The 21,062-nt window shown below is 43.0% G+C and overlaps 1 protein-coding gene across 12 annotated transcripts in view; it reads right to left on the bottom strand.

Annotated features, from left to right (window-relative positions):
• Positions 1-21,062, bottom strand: part of LOC148032910 (pentatricopeptide repeat-containing protein At5g56310-like) — a 115,492-nt gene that overhangs the window by 87,457 nt on the left and 6,973 nt on the right. Inside the window, exon 1 of one of the 12 annotated variants that reach the window (XR_015691686.1) lies at positions 5,577-6,199. The exons of the other annotated variants lie outside the window; for them this stretch is intronic. The gene's annotated coding sequence lies outside the window, so the exon portion shown is untranslated. Of the gene's footprint in view, positions 1-5,576; positions 6,200-21,062 lie in introns of those variants that run through there. 12 annotated transcript variants of the gene reach the window in all.

Here is a 21,062-nt window from a genome sequence, read left to right as displayed (position 1 = left end):
AATGATCTTTGATTCATGAGGTGGTATATCTAATTAATTGAGGAAGATTGGAGACTCAAGCGGCCGGCAAGTTTCCAATCCTACCAAGAAGAGGGAAAATCTAGGACAAGAAAAAGTTGGCAGTCTTGTAAAAGTCTAGAGACCTTGCCCCAAAGGGCACAGTAGTCACAAGGGACCCAGGAAACCCACCTAACTGTGCGAAAAGACATGACCGTGCATCAAGGTAGGAGAGTGGCATCAGCCCGCTGAGACCAAAGAACCATGTGATTAAAATTAGGTTTGTCCTTTGATTTGTCCTCCCATGAGAGCAGACGAGAAACTACGAGAGTTTCCATCTGGAAAGAATTAGTAGACAATCTATCCTCGGCCGAGTGCCATCTAGAAAGAATTAGTAGACAATCTATCCTCGACCGGGTGCCATTGTACCTTGCAAAGCACCATTTTCCATGAACATACCAAGTGAATGAGAAGTATCGAAGCAAATGTAGAGGACTAAACATCTGCATTGAGAACATGCCACCAAGAACTTTGAATCTTCGTATTACCCTACTACAAGCTATGATCTTCAAGAAAATAACATGTGATAACTGTCCATGGTTGTTGACAGCACACATGGACTGTGAAATCCCACATCATCAAGGGAGGAGGAGGGCAAGCTTAGAGCCTAGGTGCTTAGAAGTTTGAACTTAAAATACAAGTTCCAATTTGAGAGGGAAAGAGAGCTATTAGTGGCAATCCTAGGTCTATTCGTATACTAATAACTGAAATTTGTTGGCAAGTGCACTCTAGTATAGATACGAAAGAGAGAGATTTTAGAGCCTTCACCTTCGGTTCCTTACTTGCCTAGTGGCACAGAAGGTTTGGTCACTACTATCGGCCATTTGGTTCCAAGTGATTGGGCTATCCATGCTTCCAAAGGACTCGGCCTTTAGACATCCCAAGTTTGTGGACCCCCTGCAGGCTGATAGGAAAGTGCTCTTTCCTTTCTTACGCTTCTGGGGTCGTTGGCATATATGGACCATGACGAATGCATTCATCTTTAATGCTTCACCAAGAGTGTAGAGTCATATAGTCTGCTTAAAAGGACTTCTTCATTGACAGCTCGACTTGATTGAGTTAACAGATATTCTCTCTAGACAGGATTTGCTTGCTTGGCATGATGCAATTTCTTCTACCCCTCTCCAATCACTTTGCTTCCTTTGTTACTTTGACTATGATGTCTCAAATTTTATGCATATTGGCCTAGAGCCATCCTGTATCTTATAATCATGTAATCTTGTACCTTTTTTGTAATTTATACAATTACTTTTACAGAAAAAAAAGAGATGTCACCACAATCCTGAGGCTAAGTGACAATCTATTTATTAAAATTGTTATGCCTATTTTTGTTCTATTGACATGTTTTTTTTTTAGAGAGAGAAAAAGAGAGAATTTGTTCTGGTCATTCTTAGCAAAGCAACCAATCAAGGCCATTATCATAATAGATGGTAGAGAGAAATGACCGCAGTTCCCCATGATCTTCTAGAAGTTGAAACAAATCATGCACCTATGGATTGGCTCATGCGATGAAGCCCCATCAACTCAATGAATAGAAGCACAACATTAAAATGATAACATTAAAAGAAAAGCAAAATAGTAAAATGATAACATTTAAAGAATTAAAACGATAATATTAAAAACAACTCAAATGAAGCATTGAAAGGATAGAAACCATAACATTAAAAATGGCAAATATAAAACATAGCTTGTGCTGCATCCAATTGAGGTATCTTCATCTGTGCATACGAGCAAGCTAGGATGTTGTGCCAACGATCAATGTTAATCCAAACAATTCCGTGTACTTTAGCAAAATTGATCCAAAGGAAAATAATAATCATCCAAGGTTGGCTACCATAAAGCCTTCTGTGTGACATCATCAACGCACTTGGACTCTCCCAGCCATTGATTCCAGCCCAGCCCCTCCAAGGGCTCTGTCCTCCATCAAAGTGCTCCATCCAACGGGAGCTTGTTGTCCCTGTAGGACCATATGAAGTCTTTGAGAATCTTTTCCACCTTCAACCAAGAGGAGTGGCTAAAGGGTAGTAATGCCGCTATGTAAATAGTTTTGGATGCATTATAGCTTTGGTGATAGTGAGTTTCCCTGAAAAAGAGAAGGGAAAACTAAACCATTATAGCCCTATGCCTATCGGGGTGCCTAGGTATCTAACTATCTCCCCTAGCATGAAACCTTAAACCCAATGTCTATGATCCACTTGGAGGGCTCTTTCCAAGATGAGAAAGAGTTCGATTCACTTTGGAGGTCAAGAGATTAGAGAAGTCACAATAAACCTGTAGTAGTTTGTTGATAGATGGCTCTTCAGCGACCACGATCAATGCATTATCACTTGCAAAAATTTGAACCACTGACTAGGAGCCGTCGGGAAGAGGGAGAGCCTTTATGGAGCCATGCTAGATACATTTGTTGATCTTCTTGAGCAATGGGTCTATTATCATGGCAAATAGGAGGGGTGCCAAGGGACATCCATGCCTAATGGATCTATGAAGGGGGATGAAAGCACCCCATTGATATTAATGGAGGCACAGCACCACTAAAAAGGGTAGCCACCATTCCGATATAGACCGGCCCAAATTTCATGGCTACCATCACAACTAATATAAACTCCCAGCTGACTCGGTCATATGCTTTGTCCCACTCCATGTTGATCAGCACAAAATCTAACTAGTGGCTCATAGCATAATCCATTGATAAGATCAAATTTAATACTGCATCATCAGTCCATGTATAAATCCAAACTGTTTGGGATAAATCACTTTGGAGAAAAGTTTCTTAATTCTCACAGCCAAGGTTTTAGCAAATACCTTATATGAGAAATTCAGGAGAGTAAAGCACTGCTTGGCCCTCACCACAAAGCAATTGAGGCACTGTTGAGCAGATAAGGAACTCCTCGTGCCAAACCCTAATCAAGGCTGCTACTACAGTCCCATCGCCTATTCTGAAGGCCAAGGTGGGGCTAAGTTCTTTGTTTACTAGAAGCATTGTGCCCCCTTTGCTCCTATGTACTACATCATACAAGGTCTCAAAACCAAGAACCACAAATGCAAAGCAAGTTTCCATATCCAACTTAATTTCTTGCAAAGCGATAATGTGGGGATTGTATCTTCTGATTAGCTTATATATAAGCTGCTTCTTAACATCCGACACACAACCTCTGACATTCCATGAGCAAAATTTCAATTTTGCTGATGGTGCGGATTGCTCACTACATTGGAGATGGTTCAACCAACTCATAATTTTTGAAGGGAGTAAAGTAATCCCAATCCACCAAGGGGTTCCTTGCCAGTTGTTTGATCAACCTCCTCTTGCTAGTCTTTTTGGTGCTAGCCTTCCCACCATTAGCCTTGGGGTCGACATTCTCCTTATCAACTTTGCTTGCATGCTCACTCTAATTCTTATTGGCCTGCAAGGGAACTTTGGTCTGTTGAGGTGATGGTTTCTCAGTTGGGTCCTTCCCTTTGTGCCTATCGTGGGCGGGCTCTTTCTGATGGACCTCCTTTGAGGGATCCTCCATCTCGTGCCTAGTGGTCTTGCTGGCTTAGCTGTCACCATCTACCTCGATTTTAAAAGCTTCAGCCACCTGCGCAGCCGGAGTGTCTCCAGCCTTCGATGAACAATCTCTAGCAAAGTGACCATTGCTTTTGTATAGGTAGCAAGCACTAGGATATGCTGAAAAATTACTGTTGAGAACCACTTCCATATCCCCATTCATAGTTTTTATCAGACGCATCTAATTTTCCATGAAAACATCTGAAAAATGTATGAAAACAAGAGTATAAAATCTTGTTTTATACTTGACATCATAGAAATAGGGAACGGCTGTTCTAGCGGCCTGTAGGAACGGCCGTATGCGTTCCAAACCCTCCAAGGAGGTGAAACGGCCAGGGAACGTTCACTGCCGTTCCCAATTTGGAACGGCCGTTCCAGGCCTGTTGACCAAAAATTGATGTTTTTTCCGATTTTTTCTTTTTGCTTGGGTCACACTCCTTCTACCACATGTTCACCCATCTCCATTGCCTAATGTGCACACACTAGTCTCTCTCTCTCCATGGCACGAGGATGGCACACTACCAGACCCACTTCCTTCAAGTATCTGAGGATGGTTTCATCACCCGACCCAATTACATGGACACACAGCAGCCTCATGGACTACGCACAGTTATTGGCCAGATCTGCACCTCATCCCACCACCTAAGGATTGAGACAGATAGATGGGAGGGTATACAGACAGAGGAACGCATATGCCCACTATGCGACACAGAGCCAGAGACAGAGGAACACTACATCTGCCGATGCACTGTATATTATGATATACAAGGTAGATACCACTGTCTGTTTCGAGAGGGTTTTGGACCCCTGAGACGGATCATGCAGTTTGAGGATTAGAGATGCTTGGGATTCTTCCTCTTGGAGCTCCAGAGGCGCAAAGCAACAATTCTACGGAGTAGAAGGCCCCCACAGCTCGGCTCACATAGACAGAGAACAGTCACTGACTTTTTCACTGATACACAACAGAGTATGGCAGATACCACTACTACTGCCACACAGCCTATAGGAGTACATCATCATTGGACCTCATCTTCTGTAGGTGTCCCTTTGGATAGAGCAGTGGCACTTAGCCGGTCTAGACGCCCACGTCCACCCGGACGAAGGCCTAGACATCCACACCACAGACAAATTAAAGCCATCATTGAGCGCCACAGGAGACAAATGCCGAGACGCCTCAGCCATGCAGAGATACACCTCCTTAGAAGACAAACATCTCATTGATGGAGAGTTTTCCTTTTTCTACTTTCACTTTTAGATCATTGACATGTTTCCCTTTTATAGGACACTATTTCATTTTTTCAGTCTTATAGGCATGTTTTTCATCTTTTCTCGTTCCAGATGAGAAACACACCATCATTGTATGTATTGCTTTGGTCTCATAGGCCACATTGGCCTTTTAGAGACGTTAATATACTCTCTCTCTCTCTCTCTCTCTCTCTCTCTCTCTCTCTCTCTCGGGTTGAAGATTCAAAGTGTCAAGACAACCCACAAGCTAATTAGGAGTCCATGCAAAGTTCAAATTTGATGCATTATCAACTCTTGCAAATCACAATCAAATTTCAGCCTATCCTCAATTCCAAGGTATTCATCCATTTATATTGTCTAATTTCAAGGGAAATTGGGATAATTGGGGCAATTCAAGGCAATTTCGAGCTATGGGGGTAATTGAGTCAATTTTGGGACATTTGGGTCAATTTCAAGCATTGAGTGGTATTGGGGCCTTTAGAGGGACATTGTTTGGGGCAATTTGGGTCATGCAGGGCATATTAGGGGCACTTAAGTCATGTGCCGTTCCCCCCATTCCAGGAGGTCCCATTCCTATTCCCATTCCCCGTTCTAGGTAACTATGTTTGACATAGTTTTTTTTTTTAAACGGCTGGAAAAGACAAATAACATCACAATTTTACCTAAAAGGCTGTTGGTTGGCAAAAAGCATACAAACACTTGATGATTTTCACCATGAAAGTATCACCTTGCTGTCACCTGCCTTCTCCCTGCCCTGGGCTTATGGACTGCTCAACGGGTCGGTTCAGCCTTCAGCCCTGATATTATCTTCCCCAAAGTTGAATAGTAAGCTTTTTCTTACTGTTCTTCCACTTGTAAGTGTACCGTACCCTAAGTATAAATACATTCTTTTATTCTTTGTGTGCACCACACTGGTACACACCTATCCATCGACTCACTCTCACACTATCTCACTGTTCAGCATTGTTCAGTTCAGTACTATTGACCACCTCCACTATTGTGCATGCCCTCTCTCTCTGCTTCCGCTTCTACTCTACAGACTGGTATCAGAGCCATTAATTCACAAACAGTCACAATCGGTGCACAGGAACTAGTTGTGATCAGAAATAGTCATCAAGCCAAGCTGCAGAGGCAACGGTACTGTTGAAAGTGCGTGTGGACAGACTGACGGGCTGACCAGCTTCGCAACAGGTCCAGAGGGGACAAACTCAGTCGACGAACGGGCGACAGTCGCTGTGAACAAGCGTAAGGTCAAACAAGCGGACAGTACGCGATCAGCTCACGGCGTGGTAGGCAGACGAATCTGCATGTGGCGACGGTTTATAGCGTGCCGGGCGACAACAACAGTCGAAACGAACAATCGACGAGGTCCGGCAAGGCGACGCGACAAACTGAAAGTCCCACGATCTGCACGCGACGTGGCTGCACGGCCGTCAAACGGACAGGTCAACAGCCCATTTTCTTTAAAAATTGAGAAATTTTCACTTCATTTTATTTTCCCCTCTACCGGGTGTTCACACATACAAGCACAACGTACAAATCTGTGTAAATCTATTTCTCAAAATTTGGGGCTTTTCCCAGATTTGGTGTCAGACACATGATTCGGTGATTTTTGAACTATAAATTGCAAACAATGAGTGCATGAGTCTTGGAAATTTTGGGGATTTTCCGATTCAAGTGAAATTTTCGCTTGGCTGAGCCAATTTCTAGAAAATTTGTGCACTCTTGGACCCAAAAAATCGGGGCTTTTGCAGAATTCATGAAATTTCTGCAACATTTACCTGTACTTGATGCTCGGGAAGATGTATTGATGCAATTAGAGCAGATTCACAACAAAAATTTTGGGGCTTTTCACATTGGTGATGTATTTTGAGTCGATTTGAGACTGGACAGTGAAATTTGCAGCAAATTCACTGCTAAGTGGGAGTTTTTTGAGCTTTGGATGCTTCAAATGTTGAAAAATGGCAATTTCTCTTGGTATATGTATTGCTGAATACTCACTATGCAGTGAAACAGTGGTAAATACATCATTTGGGTATTATGGTGATGTATTACTAAAGTGGGAGATGTCTTTAATGCAAATGTATCACATTTGATTCATGAATATGTTGCAATCAGTACTTGAGACTGAAATTGCAGCTAAACATCTGCTTCTTGGACACCTTGGAAGTACAAGAGTGTGTACTTTGCTGTTACAATTCAGCAACCTTGCTATTGGCTGAAAGCATTCAGCCCCTTATTGTAGTTGTGTATTGCTGAAGATGGCTGGCAGTACATCTACATCTGACACAAAGAATCTCTTTGAGATTCGTAAATTCGATGGCAATGGTTTTGATCTTTGGAAAGATTGTATGCAAGGTATACTTTTTCTAAATGATTGTGATGATGCTTTAGCAGAACATAAGCATATTGCTTTGTCAGATAAGGAATGGGCTAAAATGAATAAAAATGCCATTACTTATATAAAAATGGCCATCACAAATGATATCTTGATTGATATAAAGGGGCTTGATACTGTCTATGTAGTTTGGGAGAAACTCAAGGCTACTTATGAGAATACAACTCCTGTCAATCAGGTACATCTCATACGGAAGCTGGTCAACTTGAAGCTTGATAAGTCTAAGCCTGCCGTAGAGCATTTGAATGCTTTCACTGGTATTTTGAGTCAGTTACAGGATGCAGGTTTGCCAGCTTTTAATCCTAAATTGAGGGCTATCTTCTTGCTTATGACCTTGCCTAATTCATGGGAAGTATTGGTTGTGTCATTGAGCAATAACCCCAACTTGACATTTGATGGTGTGCATGGTTCTATTCTAAATGAAGAGATTAGACGCAAGGCAAGTGGGGAAAACAGTGGATCAGCCTACAATGTAAGAGGAAGAACTAAAAAAAGTTCTAATGTTGCAAATAAAAACAAAAATCCCAGCAAGAACAAGGAAAAACAGCAAGATGTAACTTGTTATCAATGTGGTCACAAAGCGTATAAAAAGCCCGATTGCAAGTACTTTAAAAAGAAGCAAGAACGCAAGAAGCAAGCTAATGCAAAAGGCAAAAAGAATGCCAAGGATGGCAACTCTACCCCTAAAGAGACAGAAAAAGTAAATGTGGTATCTAGTGTGTTTATTGAGGAAATAGAAGAGGATAAAGATACTCATATCGCTAAAACACATGTGATAGATACTTTGTTGTCAGCTCATGATGGTTTGTCACAATTGTGGATTGTTGACAACGGTGCTTCATTTCATATAACTCCATCTCTGGAGTGTTTTTCTACTTATGCAGAAGGTAATCTTGGGAAAGTCTAGCTTGGCAAGTCATGCATGTGACATTGAAGGAATAGGCACCATACACTTGGCTCTAGAAAATGGTCAAGATTCGATTATTCATTATGTTAGGTATGTACCTGGCATCAAGAAGAGCTTGCTTTCTGTTGGCCAGCTAGATAGCAAAGGTTACTTCACTACTTTTAGTGGTGGAATGTGGAAAATACAGAAAGGGTCTATGCTAGTCACTAGAGGTGGTAAAAAGAGGACTCTGTATTATCTCTATTGTAAGGCACTTCCTGGAAGGTTTGTTACAGCTGCTGAAGTACAGTCACACATAGAGTTATGGCACAAGCGTCTTGAACACATGAGCCAAAAGGATTTGCAAGCACTTTCTTCACTTGGAAGAAGAGTTGATATGAAAAACTCAAAGCTTGAATTTTGTGATGATTGTGTTCTTGGTAAACATGTAAAGAGTCCATACTCTCATGGAGCCTCTAGGAAGGCATGTATCTTGGATTTAGTCCATTCTAATGTATGCACCATGCCAATAAAAACTCATAGTGGTTTCTGTTATTCTGTGTCTTTTATTGATGACCATTTTAGAAAGCTAGGGTTTACTTGCTTAAGCAAAAAAATGAAGCATTGAATGTTGTTAAAAAGTTTTATGCATTGTTGGTTAGCGCTAAAAAGAGCTTAAAATTAAAATGCATAAGAACAAATAAAGGGGGAGAGTGTGTATCTAAAGAATTCAATAAGTTTTGTGATATCAATGGGATTAAACGGGAGCTTACAGCTCCTTACAATCCATCATCTAATGGTGTGGCTAAGTGAATGAATCGCACATTATGTGAGAGATTCGGTGCATGTTGTCCACCGCTAATCTCTCGCAATCATTTTGGGGAGAGGCACTTAAAACCGCGGTGCATATTTGCAACCGATCTCCACATCACGCACTTGAAAGTAACATCCCTGAAGAGGTTTGGTCTGGCAAACGTACTTCATATGACCACCTAAGGGTCTTTGGCTGCGAATGCTATATACATGTATCTGTTGATAGCACAACCAAACTTGACATGAAATCTCATAGAGATATCTTCATGGGTTATGGAGATGAAAGTGAAATGGGCTATAGAGTTTGGGTTCCAAGCATGAAAAAGGTGCTACGCAACCGGGATGTGGTATTTAATGAATCTGGGATGTGGTATTTAATGAATCAAAGCTACTGAAAAATGTCGCATCTAATGACCAACAAAAAGAAAGTTAAATTTCAGTATGATCAGTTACTTGAGCAGCCATCAGCCACCACTGAAAATTCAGTTCCTTTTGATATTGATTATGACAATCAGCGTATCATTATTAAGACAGATGAAAATGGGTAGCAAGGGAATGCTGAACATCAACTTAAGCACCAAAATCAGCATGCTGAAAATGAATTACAGCAACCTGAAATTGTATTACAGCAACCTGAACATGCAGTTCAATAGCCAAACAATGAGGTCATTGGCATTCCCTTGGATGTGGATCCATTACTTGATAACAGAGATCATTGGATAAGAAGGTCTATACGTGTCAAAAGACCTATACGAAGATTTGATCATTCTTTGGACTGAATTTGGTTTACAGATGAAGGTGAGCCTCTTACATATAAAGAGGCCTTATCATATGAATTAAAGAAAAAGTGGGAGCTAGCTATGCAGGAAGAAATAAAGTCATTGTATCAGAATGATACTTGGGATTTGGTTACATTGCCCAAGGATAGGAAAGCCATTCCTAACAAATGGGTCTATAAAATAAAATGTGTGGATGGCAAACCCAAATACAAAGCCAAACTTGTGGCTAAGGGCTATACACAAAAGGAGGGCACTAATTTTCAAAAAGTGTTTTCTCATATTGTTAAAATGACCACTCTTCGAGTGTTATTTGCCATTGTAGCATCTATGGATCTTTAACTTGATCAGATGGATGTTAGAAGTACATTTTTGCATGGTGATCTGGAGGAAGAAGACTCAAGAGTTGTACATAAAACAGCCTGAAGGCTTTGTTATACAAGGAAAGGAGCATTTTGTAAGCCTAAGAGAAGCTTGTATGATTTGGAACAGGATCCTAGACAATGGTATAAAAAGTTTGATGCCTTCATGCTCTCACATGGATTTAAAAGGAGTAGTGCAGATCACTGCTTACATATTAAGAAGGCTCATGATGGAAGCCTTATTATACTTAATTTATGGGAATGATATGCTTATCGCTGGTAAGCATAAAAGTCAGATTAATGCATTGAAAAGACAACTGAATTCAGCCTTTTCCATGAAGGATTTGGGTGCAGCTGAACATATTTTGGGCATGCCAATAACACGAGATAGAGAGCAACGGCTCTTATTTCTCTCACAAGAAAGTATATCGGCAAAGTACTTGATCGTTTTTCTATGGCTGATGCTAAGTCTCTTAGTGTACCTTTTCCACCTTATCTTAAGCTTAGCAAAGCAAATTGCCCAAAAGATGATAAGGCAAACAATAATATGAAGGATGTTCCTTATGCTTCAGCTTATGGTTCACTCGTGTATGCTATGGTTACCACTAGACTTGACATTGCTTATGCAGTGGGAGTTGTAAGCAGGTTCGTGTCAAATCCTGGCAAAGCACATTGGGAAGTAGTGAAATGTATCTTAAGGTACCTTAAGGGTACACAAAGAAAATGTATTTGCTATGGCAAGGGTATGTTAGATCTACAAGGGTATTGTGATGCAGACATGGCAGGTGACTTGGATAAGTGTAAGTCTACTAGCGGGTACATCTTTACCTTGACTGGTGGGGCAGTTTCTTGGTGCTCTAGATTGCAAAAAATAGTAGCACTCTCTACCACTGAGGCTCAATATATTTCAGCCACTAAAGCTTCAAACGAAGCTCTTTGGCTTGGTCGTTTGGTCAAGGATTTTGGGCGGCCCACCAAAACACCTGTACTTGGATGTGATAGCCAGAGCACTGTATGCCTAGCTCAAAATGCCATGTTTCATGCATATACCAAACATATTGATGTTTGGTATCATTTTATCAGACAGATTCTAGATGATGGTCTAGTCACCTTGACTAAGATCAAATCACAAGATAACCCTGCAGATGTTCTCACTAAAAGTCTTGCAAAGACTCAACATGAGCATTGCATTAGACTTGTGGGAGTTGGTTAAAGGTTCGCTTAGGACCTTTAAGTGGGAGGTTGTTGGGTGTAAAGGCCCTTTACGCATCTCCCATGTATATATTACTTCACACACGTGAACTCACCCTAGCGTGTGTAAGTGTACCGTACCCTAAGTATAAATACATTCTTTTATTCTTTGTGTGCACCACACTGGTACACACCTATCCATCAACTCATTCTCACACTATCTCATTGTTCAGCACTATTCAGTTCAATACTATTGAGCACCTCGACTATTGTGCCTGCCCTCTCTCTTTGCTTCCGCTTCTACTCTACACCTTTTTTGGATTTCTTTCACTTGTAGACTGCAACCATCAATGTTTAAATTGTGTCTAGACTCAAATAATTGGAAATGAGAATCTCAATTTTTTTTGGCAAATCAATTTTATGTCTCGATCATTGGATGCCTTGCTAGTAGACCAAAGTTATTGAAACAATGGAATTCTAGTTTTCATTCACCTTGTTAGCTTACTTACTCAATTGATATAGAATACTAGATCTAGGTACGTTTTATTTATTTTTAAAATTAAAATTAGGGCAACAAATGATTCAGCCCCAAAGTGCGAATCATACTCCAATCATACTTTCATACCCATCCGTGTATGATGTATGATTGCCGTACGAAAAAACTATGTCCCCATCGATTTGAAGCTGGAGGAACTCTAGTGGCTCGTTTCTCGTCCCAAAGGACACAGGCACAACTAGTAGACTTGAGCAATCCCCAAGTGGTAGTAGGTCTAGGGGTGTACAGAACTTTGCCATACGTGTTGGCAATCATTGGAACTTCTTCCACCAACTAGGGAGGCATGTTGCAGAACTCAACCCATATTAGGCATTCATGTGTGAGAACACCGTCATGGGAAAAGGAGAACAATCATGGGAGGGCTTATACCAAGTTGCTTCAATATCCAAAGTTAGTAGACTTGAGCAATCCCCAAGTGGTAGTAGGTCTAGGGGTGTACAGAACTTTGCCATGCGTGCCAGCAATCATTGGAACTTCTTCCACCAAAAAGGGAGGCATGTTGCAGAACTCAACCCATATTAGGCATTCATGTGTGAGAACACCGTCGTGGGAAAAGGAGAACAATCATGGGAGGGCCTATACCAAGTTGCCTCAGTATCCAACCACAGAAGTCAAAATCCAAATCCCCTCAATTTTCGATGTCAAGACCGCTATATAAAAACCTCTGCTGACAAACCTAAACCTAAACTAAAGTAGGTTGGCCTTAGTGAGAGTGCGTAACAGAAGAGAAACATGAACATTGAGAGAAGTAGAGAGAGAGAAAGAAAGGAAACAGAGGATGAAGAAAGAACTGCACTAACTAAAGAAGAATGCTGATACAATGATGGTGGACTGATCAGTTCCTTGCACACACCTCAAAGTGTCAGTGAGGGCACCAAATTAGGTTGATGACAATGGCAACACCAAGCACAGAGAGTCGGAGTGTCGAAGTGTGCACTTGCAAAGCGAAGATTGAAGACTAAAGAGTGTGTGTCTGCCAAGTGAGGGGGATTGGCTGTAAATAGTCGTAAATGCCCAAATCTAGCTGACGTATACCAAGAGAGGCCATAAATGCTGGCCGATCAGCAATAAATGCTGGTCACTGAAGAATAAAATGCCAAAAAAATAGGGGTGGCCCCAAAAAATCCCAAATGACAATGTCCAACAAGTGTAGGTAGCAAACTATGGAAAGTAGTAATTGGCCTAAGAATGCACACAGGAAGACAACAAATAAAGAAAATGCACCTAAACTGCTAGAGCTACTATATCTCCGTCAAACTCTGACAAGAACTCACAACCAGGAGATGACAGACTAGCATAACTAACATAGGTATGCTAACACCCCCTCTCCGATCCTGGGAGTATTTGAAGACCCAACAACCTCATGTGATGAAGCATAGAAGCTTGGGGCAAAAGCTTCATGAAGAGATCGGCTGCATTGTCCTCCGTGGGACAATAGGCCACCTCTAACTTGGAATCCACGATCCGCTCTCGAACATAGTGATACTAAACCTCGATGTGCTTCATGCAAGTATGAAATATAGGGTTCTTTGCTAGAGCTAGAGCACTCTAGTTGTCCACACACAGCTCCGTACGTCCAAGCTGAGAAAATCCAATCTCCGCCAACATGCGATGAAGCCAAACCGCCTCCATAGCTGTAGAACATAATGCACGATACTCTGCCTTTGTAGAAAAAAGGGCCACAATAGGCTACTTCTTACTGCTCCACGAGATAACTCCTAAGCCAAGGAAGAAGGCATAATTTGTAGTGGACCGTTGTCTAGAATCCACATCACCTGCCAATCGAAATCACTCAAACTAGAGAGAATAATCCCCTTCCCATACATGATCCCGTAGGATCGTGTCCCCTGTAAATAACAAAGAATGCACAAAGCCACTCTCCAATTCTCTTGAGTGGGAATCTTCATGAAAGAAGACAACAATGCCACAACAAAAGAAATATCCGACTAAGTGTAAATAAGCTAGATAAGGGAGCCAACAAGACACCTATAAGGGGTGGCATCAGTAAGGGAAGCTCCGAGTGCTAAAAGCTTGGACTCTAGGTCCATGGGGCAAGAAAGAAGCCGATTATCAGCCATACCAAACTCCAAGCGAAGCTCGGAAATGTACCTGTGCTGCAAAGTGAAAATGCCCTATGCTATTTGATAGATCTCCAAGCCAAGGAAGAAATGTAGGATCCCAAGATCAATTGTGTCACACTCCTATAGCAAAATCTCCCAAGTATGATCAACCTTCTGATTAGAGCTCCCTGTAATGATAAAATCATCCATGTGCAGGACGAGCAAAACACACCTGTTGTCAGAAGTGGAGTAATAATGGAAGCATAAATATATGTTGTAATAAACTGCTCAAACACAAGACAAAAGAGAAAGGGAAAGAAAGAACATTGAAGAACACGAGACAGATGAGAACTCATATGTATGCCCGGGAAATGGAATCCATATATCCAACACGAGACAGTCACATACAACAATGAGTCATTGGTTGCATGGGCACCAACATTGGCTCCTCTCCCTAACATAAGATCCACAAGTGATGATGAGTGATTGACTGACTGAGGAGAAAGAGCCTGAATAAATAGGACAAAAATATGTCCTCAAAATGATCAGATCGGCCAGCAATAAATGCTAAATATGACCAATATGAAGACCATAAAAGATGCCTAAAATATCCTAAATAATGTGGCCAGCCCCTACATGCACAAACTCACACATTAGCTGACAAATCTGCTAACATCTGTCACCCTCAACCTTGAAGTACATGCTGGGGTGTTGAGCCAATTGATGGAAGCCACTCTGTAGAAAGAAGCAATCGATCCTCTGGTACCAAGCACGAGGAGCTTGCTTCAGGCCATAGAGAGCCTTCCAAAATTTGTAGACATGGTCCTCCTTCCCCTACACAAGAAAATCAGGAGGTTGTGAAACATAAATCTCCTCTTTAAGGATACCATTCAAGAAGATAGACTTTACGTCCATATGATAAACAAGCCAACAGTAGTGGATTGCAAGAGCTAAATGAAGCCAAATAGTAGACATCCTAGCTGCAAGTGCAAAAATCTCAAAATAGTCCAAAACTGCCCTTTGAGCAAAACCCTTAGCAACAAGCCTAGCTTTGTGCTTGTCCAAGGAGCAATCTATAAGATACTTGGTCTTATAGGCCCACTTCACACCTATCACCTTTCACTTCAAGGGACGTGAAACCAAGTCCCAAGTCTAATTACACTCCATAAAATCAAGCTTCAAGACTCTGAAAGGAAGGCCGAAGGGGTGGAAGTATGCAATGAAGAAGTAGTAGTTACATCTATCAAAGATGGTAGGGAAGCTAGGATAGAAGGTGGAGGAGGAGGGGGAGCAGCCGAAGATAAAGAAAGGATGCTTAGAAGAAACTTGGAAGGAAGGAGAGGAACTAAGGGTGGGGGAGGTTCGGTCGATAATGAAGAATCATTTGGAATAGAACCATCAATAGGATCCTAGGAGACTTAAAGCCTCGTCAAAGATCACATCCTTGCTCACATCAAGCTTTCGTGTCTTGGAGTCGTAGACTTGATAATCCTTTGTGGTAGTGTTGTAGCCCACAAAGATGAGCTTCCTAGACTTCGAGTCAAGGTTTGTCTTCCTCTTCTTCTTGTCCACATGGACAAATGCATCATATCCAAAGATACACAAGTGAGATACGAAAGGCTTTCGACCAAAGAAAGCCTCATAGAGAGTCATGTCTTGTAATATAGAAGTTGGGGAACGGTTGTGGATGTAAACCAGAGTAGCCATCACCTCACCCCAAAGAGAGTGAGGAAGACCCCAATGCTCCAACATCGAATGGGCCATCTCTAGCATGATCTGATTTGCACTCTCCACCACACCATTCTCCAAAGGTGTCTTTAGATAGGTATACTCCACCCAAATGTCCTGATCCTCGTAAAACCGAGAAAAGAGGTTAGAAGTAAACTATCTGCCATGATCTGCTCATATGCAATGAACTCCGGAAATAGTCTTTGTCTCCACAAACACTTTTCACTCGCAGAAATGGGAGCACGTCTCGCTCTTGTACTCCAAAAAAAAAGGCCACACATAACAACTGAAGTCGTCTATAACCAGCATTAGATACTTGGCCTTCTCAAGAGAGGCCATGCCCATAGGGCCACAAAGGTCAGTGTGAACCATTTCAAGCAGGATAGAAGCCCTCCTAATGGTAACCTGGGGATGAGTACGGATGCGGCTTGCCCCTTAAATAGCTAGGGCACAAAGTGTGAATAGAAGGGAAGTCATGAAGTCCCTCCACCATTTTCTTCTAAGAAGTCTGTCATATAGCATTAAAATTGAGATGACCATAAGGAGCATGCCAAAGCAACCCAAGCTAGTCGAAAGACCTCGCCGCTAAGGCTGTGAGCATGTAAAGCCCACCCTCTTTGAATCCTGTCCAAAGAATTGCACATGTACAAGCATCTTCCACTGTCACCACATTCTACGCAAATACCATGCAAATACCAAGCCGTGTAAGACCATAAACAAACAATAGGTTAAAACCTAAATCCGATACATAGATAACTTTGGCTGATAAAGACTACCTGTCTGGCAACAAAGAAATAGTCCCCATTCCTCAAACAGGAACGGTAGAGCTCTCACCGATGGTGATTGTGCCACCTCTAGCACTTAAATCCTCAAGCGAATTTGTCTGTAGGTCATGTGAGAAGATGCCCCACTATCAAGGAGCCAAGGCTTCTCCTGAGCGGAAAAAGCAAGAGTTGTATCCTCCTCAGCAAATACATGCACAAAGAGAGACTCTGTCATCATCGACAGGGAAGCCTTCGAATCCTTCTCCTTTAGCTTCAAATGAGGATACTTTTGCCAATATTTCTCCTCAAGATGAATACCCTTCCCACAATAATGTGGGCACTTAGGCTTCTTCTCCTTCTTCACATCCTTCTTGTTCTCCTACTTTTTGTCCTTAGCTTGTGTCTTCTTCTTCTTCTTCCCTCCACCTATACCTGGACTAAATGCCTTGGTGGAGCCAAAATCACTGGCCCTAACCTCTCTAAGTCACTCGTCTTGCTCCAAGACAAGTGGTAAAAGCTCCTCCCATAAAAGTGTCTTGCAGGTTCTCGATGTGATAAGGCTAGTGTAGAAGACATCGAACCGATGTAAGGAACGGGGATCACGGGAATATGGCATGGGAACATACCAGTCACACTGAAGGTATATAAGGTGTAAGAGGCTATTTTGAGGCACCACAGAAATTATCAAGAAACTCTCTTTTCACCTTCTCAAGCTTCCATGGCTTCCTCTTCTTCTTCCTCTCTCCCTCTCTCTCTCTTCTTCTTGCATTTATCTCTCCTCTCCCTCTTTCTCTCTCCCTCTTCTTCTGCAGTCCTTCTCTCTCTCTTTCCCCTTAGTTAGGACAGTTAGGTCTCCTTCATTACAAGTGGTATCAGAGCTTTGTCCTTGATTCTTCTCTTTCCCCATAGATTTAGGGCTCTCACAGTTTCCCACAGTTAGAAAGCTCTAGTTACATCTCTTTCACAGGTACACAGGAGTACTCAGGCAGGCTGTCAGCCCTCTTGAAGACTGTGGCAGCCTTTCTTAGAGCTTTTCCAAGAACCATGGACAAATCTGGAGGCGGGCAGACAAATTTGACAAGTCGTCACTAATTTTCATGCAAGTTTTTTAGGGTTTTGGGCAAAAAGGAGGGTAGCACAGTTAGAGAAGGCCAAAAACTCAGTTACTTTTCAAGAAGACCTTCTCTCTCCTCTTCTCCCCAAGCTGCCATGGAAGCTCCAGCCCAAGAAACTCAGAAATCTTGCTCCCCCTCCTCTTCCTCAGCAAGATTGGCTTGTCCCAAGGTCTCCCCCTCAGTTGGAACAGCACATTGAGCAGTAGCACCCTTGGTTTTCCCTGCTTGTGGCCCCCCCAGGAGAAGCCCGAAATTTGCGACGCAAAAAACGGGCTGCTTCCTGGCCTGCAGGGCAGCCCTCCCCTCTTTCCTAGCTTCAGCCCTGGCCCTTGGCAACTCTCTTGGGTAGCATCAGAGACATCTTCCTCAACCCTTGGACTCCCCTTTTGCACTCAAGAAACCCTGGTCTGGTGCAGTCCATGGCAGCCATGGAACCTTGGCATCAAGCTCAGAAATCCTAAAGATTTTGGTCTCTCCTTGGTCCCCAAGAGTCCCTCTTCAATATTGCTAAAGATTTCAGCCATCAAGAAGAACAAGAAGAAGATTACAAGCAAGATTTGAAGGCATACACTTGTGGGCAGCCATGACTATGGAGTAGGACCTCAATTTCAGCAAGAACTCTTCATGGGAAGGTCATGAACCATCCTGCCCCAAGCTTGACTTTACCCTTTCTTGACGGAGCATACCCATTTTGGAGCCATGGAGCATTCGGGATCAAATGGAGCTCTCATGAAGGACTAAGGTGGCATTAGTAGTTGCCTTCTTCTCCAAAAGACTCAAGGTAACTGATTCTTGGCTCTCATTCTCTCCGTTTAAGCCTCTTGTTGAATCCCATCCATTTGTTTGAGAGAATGTATGAGTCCAAGTAGATAATAGGAGGCCCAGACCTTGAATGCATGCTGATTATTAGTACCAGTCATTTCCCTTTGATCTTATAGTGCTGAAATGGATTTTTCTCGTGCTGAAGCTTCATTGTGATTATATTTTGCTTACCCATAACCCGTTTGGCTTCTTGTGAATTGGCTGAACTAAGAAGTTTAAAAAAAATATATCCATTGTATAACGGTGAGTAGGTAGTGAGTCACTGCCGGTAAGCTCCCTATCCCTATTCCCCATTCCAATTCCATGCACTTCATGAAAAGCCCAAAATTTTGATTTCTGAAATGCATCTCATGCTGGTTGTTTAATTAATAAATGTCTGCCATGTATATTCCGGGTGAGGAAAAGCCCGATGCCAGGTGAGGTGGCAAGACAAAAGAGGGATGACCCCCCCTTGCCATCAAAGACCCTGAAGGGGTGCACAACCCGGCCCGGGGGGAACTTTGCCCACCTCCCGATGATCCGGAGCCTAAAGAATTATTGCAGGTGCAGGTACATTTGATGGAATAGCCCGAACCCTGATCACTTGAGCCTACAAACCCCTACATGCATTGGTAATGTATGGTGGATGCAATGTAAGAAGGGCAGGGTATGCAGTGTGGAATTGTTCTCAGCAATGAGCTATGGATGCAAAGAATGTATGGCTTAATGGGGAGAGCCACCATTGAGGCCCTGGATGTCTGGGATAAGACCCTCACCATTGGGATAAAGTATGCTCCTTGAGGGAGCCTTTGCAGGATATTGCAGACAGCCAGTCCTACACAGTCAGCCCGCAAGAATTGATTACAGCAAAGCCTTCTTGTGTGACTAAGCGCGAGCTCTATAGCTTGATTCGAAGAGGGCATCTTCCCCTTCGATCTGAGCTAAAAACCTTCCCATTCCGCCCTACGGTTTGGGAGATACACTCAGTTTTGTGCTCAGAGGTACTGTGGGACAGGCAGCAGTCCTACACAGTCAGCCCGGAAAAACTGATTACAGCAAAGCCTTCTCGTGTGACTGAGCGTCAGCTCTATAGCTTGATTGGAAGAGGGCATCTTCCCCTTCAATCTGAGCTAAAAACCTCCCCATTCCGCCCTACGGTTTGGGAGGTACACTCAATTTTGTGCCCAAAGGTACTGTGGGACAGGTAGCAATCCTACACAGTCTGTCCACAAAAAGTGATTACAGCAAAGCCCTGATCATTTACTGTTAGAGATATTTTTACATAGCCTCGTAAAGGGGATCGAGGGCTTTCATTTGAATCAAAAAGTTTGGCAATCGGAGTTCCCTAGCTCAAGTTATCATCATTTCTGTAACAAGGGGTCTGGTAGACTGCACTTGGGATAGCAGGCCACAAGGGTAAAGCAAAGGCCCAGGAGGAATTTCAGCGTGAAATAAGGGACTCCCGTGCCTCAATGAACGATCCTAGCTCAGCCCAGGAGAATCATGAAGACTTGTTTGAAGAAGGTGCCCCCGAGATAGATCACTTGTCTCTGCTCAACCAAACCCTATGCCAACATGAGACCCGTCATGCTGAACGACATCGAGAGATGGAGCAATGCCACAGGGAGATGGAAACCTGCCAAGATCAGCATCATTCCGAGATGATGGCCAAGATGGACTTACTCATAGAGCGCATAGGCGCCCTCATCCCCGCCATTGCCCCCCCCTCAGATTGACCCAAGAAGTATGTCCCTCCCCGTGAGGCTAACCGCCCTTCCCCCTTGGAGACTGGGCACAGCCCACAAGGTCTTGGTGGTACCCATGGCATTCTCCATAGCACTTATGAGACGGGTGAGCCCTCCACTCGACATGATGAGCCCCTCCTTCCCTCCCCCGTTACAAATCCTTCCAGCCTATCATTGGCACCCCAACTCCCCTGTAACGAAAGCTACTTGCACACTCAAGGAAATGGCTCCAATGCAAACCTTGGGCAGCATGGAATGCACGGAGTGCATGGGCAGCATACACATGGCAATGGGCAGCATGCATATGGCAATGGGCAGCATGGACATTTTGGACAGCAAGGTCCTAATGGGCAATTTGGTCCTCATGTAATGCACGGACAGCATGGCCCCCATGGGAATTTTGGACAGCAAGGCATGTATGGGCAGCATGTAGCACATGGCATTCATGGGCAACCAGGCCCAAATGAGCTGCGTGACAAGATTGTGTTTATAAAATTCAATGGGCAATCCTCATCCCCAGTTGAACTAGAGGAATAGACCTCTAAATTGGAAGCCTATTTTCTCATCTACCCCCGTACCGATGAAGCAAAGATCATTTTTGCCTCCCTTCACTTGGAAGGTTTTGCCCACACATGGTGGAGATTTGTTCAACGAGAAAACCGGCAGTTTTGTGATTGGGAAGAGTTCAAGATGCATATGATCCAAGTTTTTGTCTCCCCAGTGGAAAAAGAACACTTGGCTAGGCAATGGTATCAGTTTGATCAGCGAAATCTCACCGTAAGGGAGTACACCAACCAGTTTATGAACCTATCCATGTATGTTGAGGCAGTTAGTGATGAGGCCAAATTGCATAAATACATTTATGGGCTGGATGCGCATCTCTCAGCTGATGTAATGGCTCAAAAACCAGCCACCCTATTTGCAGCCATAGAATTGGCCGAACACTATGGTCGAAAGTACCGCCACAATGAGAGCACGCAGCCCATTGCAGGACAGCAAAGATACCCCATTAGGCAAC

This window comes from Lygodium microphyllum, chromosome 8 (assembly GCF_053477565.2).
Source record: "Lygodium microphyllum isolate KBCC chromosome 8, Lygodium_microphyllum_v1.1.10, whole genome shotgun sequence".
In the NCBI taxonomy this organism is placed as follows: Eukaryota; Viridiplantae; Streptophyta; class Polypodiopsida; order Schizaeales; family Lygodiaceae; genus Lygodium; species Lygodium microphyllum.
This window is presented reverse-complemented; position numbering and strand designations above follow the sequence as displayed.